The 7,755-nt window shown below is 37.4% G+C and overlaps 2 long non-coding RNA genes across 2 annotated transcripts; both read right to left on the bottom strand.

Moving 5' to 3' along the window:
• Window positions 1-665: 665 nt before the first annotated feature.
• Window positions 666-2,714, bottom strand: LOC141818263 (uncharacterized). Its single transcript, XR_012600943.1, has 4 exons — window positions 2,364-2,714; window positions 2,182-2,294; window positions 1,957-2,086; window positions 666-812 (listed from the first exon to the last, which is right to left on the bottom strand). It is a non-coding gene; the product is annotated as an uncharacterized LOC141818263 (long non-coding RNA).
• Window positions 2,715-5,749: 3,035 nt separating this feature from the next.
• LOC141818262 (uncharacterized) lies at window positions 5,750-6,216 on the bottom strand. Its single transcript, XR_012600942.1, has 3 exons — window positions 6,144-6,216; window positions 5,967-6,029; window positions 5,750-5,867 (listed from the first exon to the last, which is right to left on the bottom strand). It is a non-coding gene; the product is annotated as an uncharacterized LOC141818262 (long non-coding RNA).
• Window positions 6,217-7,755: the final 1,539 nt, after the last annotated feature.

The following is a 7,755-nucleotide window of genomic DNA, read 5'->3' as shown; positions in this document are numbered from 1 at the left end:
TAGACCTTGTCAACGTCTCACTTATTGGCCTCCCATCGAGAATGATGACCATAGGTGATCACAACTAAGCTTTCTGTCTTCATAATTTCATAGGCAACAGCCACAAGCTAAGAATTTTTTTTTTTCCATTATACCTAACACCTTATACTACTGAGTAATGATATTTAGGATGTCAACCTGTACATGCCACCCAAGGGTGTCAATACTGATGATCCATAAGATCGAAGGGTTGGAATCCTCGGTGGGGAGAGTGGTGCCTCATGCAACCTATGATCAACCCTTTGAGTAGTCGAGGCACGCCGACGTGCACGACCACGACCTCGACTACTACCATCATTCATACTACGTATGCGGCTACGACACGGCTACAACCCCAACCACGATAACGAGTAAGTCCGCCTCATGTCATCGCTTATAAAATCAAATGAGAACTTCAACAATCAATTATGATCGAGATATTTAAATAAATCAAGGACCTCTAAATCCTATAGCTCAGAGACACAACTTGACACAAGTAGAAAATAAAATCCCAAAATAGAATTGAAACCCACGGATAGAAATCGCGAACTTAGCTCTGATACCAATAAGATTGGTATCAGATAGACTAAGAATGCGAAGACTAATCCCGAAAGATCTAACTGCTCTGATACCATTAAAATTGTCACGACCCGGAGGTGTCGTTCCCACACATTGGGAGGTACCTCACTCGGTGACGATATAATAAAGCACTCCAACTGAAAATCAGCACGTCAAGTCTCTGAGCAACTCTAAAGCAACTGAACCAAGGTAGTATTAACTCTGTGCCTGCAAAACTAGAAGTCAAAAGTGTAGATAGTTAGCCAAAGGCTAAGTGGGTAATCAGAATAGATGTGCATGAATATAATCTCAATTAAGAATCAAAAGAATTAGAGTGGATCATAATTTCATATTGTCACTTTCAGTTCTTGTACAGTTCTCCAGTGGTACATAGTATAATATCTGTGTATCTATATATATATATATATATATATACATCTCTATTCATTTATTGTTATCTGAAAATCAGGTAATATTAGTATTATTTATTATCACCAATAATCTCAATCTGATCAAATATTATGAACAGTATCAACATTTATATACTTGATTAAAAAGTGCATATCATGAGCCGATAACATCAGAGTGTAGTAATAACTCATATGTATGTAGGCTAACAGCCTCCTCAGAATATACTGTCGCATACGTTATCAAACGTACGGGCTTTCTCTCTAGCCCTCACCGGTGGAAGACAAAGTAAACACTGACCGTGGCCTCTGCTCTACCACAATAATATGTGATCGGTCAGTGCTCTGGACCGAGGGCTACATCACGCCACCACTCCTCAGGTGTACGGTCCAGTACTCTGGTAAAACTCTGGTATAAAGCTAGGCTCTTAATTAACACCTCTTAATCTTTATTATTTTCTCTTATCTCATTTCTTGTTATATCTCTTTTTCATCGATTATTATCAGTATCATATTCTCAGTAGGTGTATTCAGCATTTGGTCTAAACGACCACTCAAATTAAATTATCTTTTCTTTACTCATGTAGATATCACAATCATGTTTACAAATAAAGGTGAGTATCAACAGATAAAAGCTAAGTATCAATAGACTAAGGTAATGAACAGCAAGAACTAAAATAGAGCAAGCAATGTAAAGATAGTTATCAACAGACAGAGTAGGTCAGAGTATCTATTAAAATTTGAAAACACCCTTTCCCATTTAATTACCCCCCAGATGAAATCCATGTGTGAACAGGAACTAAATTAATTATTTTTACCCTTTTAGGATTTAATTTATTTAACCCGATTTCGGTATTTTAATTATCAATTTAATCCCCTTTCAAAATAGGTGTATAAATATACAGGATCAATTTTTAATCTAGTTATTCATGCACAAAGATATATACAGAGTCAAAGGACAGAAGGTACCCACATTTTGTATCTACCAAGCTTCGAATATCAACAGATCAACGTGCTCCACCCGTATCTCGTAATATTCCTTCGTTTGATAGGACCCTGTAGGTGTTTCGTTAATACAAACCGCTCATACCAATTGGGCCTATCTGACATATCATAATTAATCCCAATCAATTATCAATGGCTAAGTAATTAACAACCACTTGTCCATTGTAATAGAAATCGGTAAACAAAAGCATACCTTCTACAAACTAGGGTTGCTGTTAGTGACACCGAAAGGCAACAATGATTTCTTGTTGTTGTTGGCCGATTGAAACAGATAGCAAGTTTACTTGTTGCTGTTAGGGCTGATGGCTGTGGACAAGCAGCGATTAATAATGGCTAGGACAGGGCATAACTTAGAATAGAGGAATAGAGAGATACCAAGGTTGCTTTCCCTTCGTCGCTGACAGCTTCGATCGCGATCGACGTTTGTTGCTCGCAACAGTGTCGCAGGCGAAAGGCGATAGAGAGAAAAGAAGGGGAGACGGATCTAGCGTCGCGGCTCTCTCCCTCTCCACGCACGATCGCCCTCACGAAGGCGGCATCGCAGTGAAGGCAAGCGACAGAGGCGGCGTCCGTAGGCGGCAGAGGCAGCATCGGCAGGTGGCGATCGCGGCGCGACAGACGTTGGGCGGTCTGCAGCGTTCGCGTGGGAAGATGGTGTCGTCGGCAAGTGGTGTCGCGATTAGGGCAGAAAGGGGTGTGGTGCGATGGGAACAGGCGGCGGCGTAATGGGAGAGGCAGCGTTGTGGTGGGAGAGGGGTTCGGCTAGGGCTTTTGAAATCCCTTAATTTGCATCCGTGAGTTTTCCACCGAGGAAAACGGAGCAAACATCGTGAGATGTGTTCCACGTTTTTTTTTTTTTTTTTTTTTTTTACTAATTCTAACACATACGCTGCCACGGCAGGCATGAATGAATGGCTCCATAAGATTCCTTATGGAAAGTCTCTCTCCTCAGGCGACCATCACCCAGTTGATGTGCCAGTGGAGTTGGCCTTTGCCTGAGAGTTGAGTCAGAATCAAATTCTGTTGGGAGGCGCATTCTCAAGTGCGTTGCCGTGGTAGATATATACAAATAGCTAGCTAGCGACGTTGTCTCGCTCGCTGTCATCAACGACCGAGACCAACGACAAACCAACAATCCCCGCTCTGATCCATCGATCCCACGTTGCAGCTTCCTAATGGCACCGACAATGATATGTCCAACAAACACAACTTTAAAATTTTACGTTGCAAAGTTGCATTTTTCTGTCCTTTAAAAAGCCTAATATAATTCTCTATGTGATAGATTTTGAATCTTGATTTTTTCTTCTTTTTTCTTTTCATTTCTTTACACACTACTAACTATTATTACGATTCGTGTAAGAGTGGTTTTATTTAGCTTAGATGTGCTAGTTGCAACAATGAATTAGGCTACTTGCCTTTCAAGTTGCTGAGGGAGCAGGGGAACAGCTTTGAACTTTGCTTAACGTGGATGGGCTCAGGGCTCAGGGCTCAGGCATAAAAAATTCGTGGGCATCAAGATGGGCCTTCCTATCATGAGTTGCCCAGCTATAGATGATCTCAATTTCACCAATTAATGTTATTTCCTGTTTATGAAATACTTGGATGGATTAAACAATTCATATTAGAATTTATAAGTGTTATTGGAAGTTTAAGAATCCAAATCTAACCTTAGTTTTGATCTAGGGTCTAAGAAGATCATTAAAATATATTTTTTAAAAATAATCTAAAATTACTTTTAAATTTATTTTTTTAATAGTACTAATTTTGATTTACATAGCCTATCCTATCTGGTGGGATAAGGTTTGATTGATATTGTTGGTACTAATTTTAATTTACATAAAGAAATGTCAAGACAATCTAGATATTTTACATTTTCTTTAGAATTTTCTAGGGAATTGAGATCTTATTAATTAGATGATTCAGGACAAGGAAATCTAATTATCTGAGCATTTGACCAATCGAATTAGTGATTCAACGTTGACAATTCCTTGTCTTAGATTCCTCACGTATCACCATGTAGTTGATGTTTCCCGGTATTTCTCATAACTTGCCTTTCTCTAGTGTCACAGCCAAAAGTTAAAGCAGGTAATGACAGCAATTAAGCAACTTTTGAATCGATTCTATCGTGAAGAATTTGAAGACTCGTGTTATATAAAAACAGAACTACTTTTCTTGCTCCATTCTTGATAAGTCGTTTGGATTTATCCGTCCAACAAATAAAAAGAATACTCTTCAAACCGAAGACTCACTACTAGAAAAATGTTAATAGACAACGCGAAAAACGCGTTGTCTTTGTGGGGTAAAAAGCGTTGTAAGAGGCCCTGTTGTAAAAGGGGTCCCTCAACGACAACGCTTTTTAAGCGTTGTCTTTGTTAACATCGACAACACCTTCGCAACGCATAAAAAGCGTTGTAAATATTACAACGCTTTTTGCGACGCTTTAAAAACGTTGTTTTTAATAGGTATGACAACACATTTTACAACGGTTAAAAAGCGTTGTAATTTTGTTACAAATTGCTTGGGATTTGCAACGTTTTTAAAAGCGTTGTCTTTTGATTTTTTTTAGCAGTAAATAAAAAATAATATATTTTGTAAATACAAAACCATTGGCTACAAAATTTACTAAATCACATACAAAACATACAACTTATATTTACACAAAAAACATTCTTACAGCAGGTTCATAACACAAATTCATAACATACAGCAGGTCGATAACATACAACTTATACAAGTTCATAACACAAATTCAAGTTACAACTTCCAACATAGAAGCTCCATAATAGCAGCAGGTCCATAACAAAGGTTTCAACGCAACAGACTTTCCTCCAACAGCAGCAGAAATATCATTACAACAGAATATCCTCCAACAGCAACAGAATATCATCACAACATTAGCAGCACCAAGTAACAGCAAGTGCATCACCAAGTATGGGCACAACATTAGCATCACCAAGTATCAGCAGCAGAAATAGAACAGGTCCATCTGCCAAATACGAGCCTGCCAAAAGATAATACTAATTTATCCAAAATATGGGCACAACAGCAGCAGATTTATACACAATGAACAACGGATATCAGCATTCCATACCTACTCATAAACAGCAACAGCAGAATTAATCACAAACAGCAGAATTATACACAATGAACTATGGAGATCAGCATTCCATACACAACAACAGCAGCAGAATTAATCACAAACAAATATATATATATATATATTAAAATAAATGGAATTATGGAGATCAGCATTCCATACCTACTCATAAATATGATATTGTATACAGTCTGCCACCTCTGAACGCACCTCATTAATTTCTGCCCGAGTGTACTCAGCTGCCTTAAACTATGAACACACATATAGATTAAGTTAATTGGAAAAACAATCAACACTGACTTTGCAAAATGATAAATGGTTTATTTGAAGTGATTTGAACAAGTACTATTGATCGTAGTCCATCTCTTTCAATAGTTTCAATTTCTACAATAATCTGTCTCATAAATCTCATCACATAATAACCACATTGTTTCCCATCTGGTTGTCGAGGTGCCTGTGGTAATTGGACTCCACTATCAGTTAAAAGACAAATACACACATCAAGACCATATCAAACATAATTACACATACCTGTAATATAGACTTCAATGATAGAGAGCACTCAAGAACCCTATTCTAAATGTAAACACTAGCATTGGCTATTTTAAGTTTGAGTTTTATCAAGAAGGGGTTGAGATTACCTTAAATACAATGTATGGTTCATTTAGATCGAAGTCAAATTCTTCTGAACTGTTAAGGGTCTTGGTAAGCATGTCAATGGGTCTTGCACGCCCTTCTCGCAGTCTAATCTCAGATCTAACTTTGCTTTGATCAAAGTGAAACTGCACAGTGGAAAAATATTAATAACAAATAAAAAGGATATCATGAAAGACTTCAAAATCAGGAGGAAAAAAAATGCAGCAAGTTGAGAATATAATCACCTCTTCTTCTTTCTTCTCCCAATCTAAAAACTCAGCGCGAGCTCTCTCTCTTGCCAACATTGCCTGCAACATTTTATCAAAGAAAGTATGAGAAGGCTTAACTGAAGTATCCTAAGGAAAACATCTCCAAAGATTCGGAAAAAGTGTATTCACAAAAAATTGAGAATGTGAACAAACCATTTCTTCCTCACGTTGTGCCTTTTCAATTGCCCTTTCTTCCCTTCTTTTCTTGACCTTTTCAATCTCAGCCTACATCAAAACTATATTAGTATGCAACAATAAATACCTACAGACAAACTTTGGAGATGTAGCAAATAAAAAAACTAAGTAAATTAGACAAAATTCTAACTCCTGTAAAATTTTAATCAGTTCTTTATCAAAAAGCGAACATAGAAGATTAAACTGAATTACGATAAAAAACCTAACTAATACAAATTATACCACTATCTATGAATCTATGATAATTACATACCATTTTTCCCTTTGCCTCTTCTTTTCAGCCTTCACTGATATATCAAGAGGTACACCTTGCATAATATCATGTTCTATCTTTTTCCTCCATACAAACCTACCAATATGTAAATGAATAGAGTACTAAGTATATATATATATATATATATATATATATGAAAGCTTCAGCAGTTTTTTCACAGGGTAGCTTCTACTAATAGAGTATGTTATGCTGGTCTCAACTATACAACTATGTCCGGATATTTGCTACATTCAGATGATTAGTAGTATAATTCCTTGCAAATTACAAATACTCTTCTATATCTTTCGTGCAATATCATAGTTACAATCATCAAGTAAATGATTAATTTTTTTTTCTTGGGATTGAGTAAAGCAAAGTGAGAAAAAACAATCAACATTAAAAAAAGATATCTAAACATAATTTATTTGGGGGAAAATGATATTAAAAAAAGAATATTACTTTTCAGCCAGATTGGAGTCTCCAAACGGATTAGAATCGTTAGAATATCCAACCTCGTTTGCTTTGAGTTTCTTCGCGACCTTCAAAGCCTAAAAGAAGCAACCAACAATTTACCCAACTGAAAACGTCCACAAACCCTAATAAACGTCCACAAACCCTAGTCCACAAAAGATATAAAGTCAATACCTTCTTCTGCGCCTTCTTCACCATGTAGTCCATGATCTCTTCCTCCTTGATATCCCGCTTAGCCCTCTTACCCTTACGGCGGTCTTCCTCGGAGTCTGAGTACTCACTTTCATCGGAGCGGCGGCTGCTTCGATCTCTTCGCTTACTCCCCTTAGTCCTCTCTCGGTCATGGCGCCGGGAAGATCTCCGAGTCTCGAATTCATCGTCGTCGTCCGATCTCTGCCGACGGTCACCCATGCTCGAGTTCACACTCAGCGGAACGGTACGCACTGAAGAAGGAGAAAAGGAGGGAGAAAGAGCGAGATCCACTCAAAGTGAGATAGGATCCGGCCTCGTAGAGAGAGGAGAGCTGATGTCTCCGGCCTCGTAGAGAGAGGAGAGCTGAGAAAGGATCCGGTGGCTTCTCCTGCGTCGCGAGAAAGAGGAAATAAGGTCGCGAGATGCGAGGAGAGAAGACAGAAAATCTGAATTTAAATAAATCCTTGAAACAAAATAAATCATATTATTCAATTACACCCCCTTTTTTTTTTACCAGATTCAATTTTTAAACTTTCTTAATCAATCTTGATTCAACTTAACTAATAATAATCAATAAAAGTAAAAAGCAATTTAAAATTCTTTTTACAAAAAAATAATTAGAAAATTATATATATATATATATATATAACATAT

Source organism: Curcuma longa, unplaced genomic scaffold (genome assembly GCF_044706935.1).
Source record: "Curcuma longa cultivar G26 ecotype Majalengka, Jawa Barat unplaced genomic scaffold, ITB_CL_G26_1.1 contig_23991, whole genome shotgun sequence".
Classification (NCBI taxonomy): Eukaryota; Viridiplantae; Streptophyta; class Magnoliopsida; order Zingiberales; family Zingiberaceae; genus Curcuma; species Curcuma longa.
Note: the sequence above shows the minus strand (reverse complement) of the source record. Positions and strands in the feature narration are given on the sequence as shown.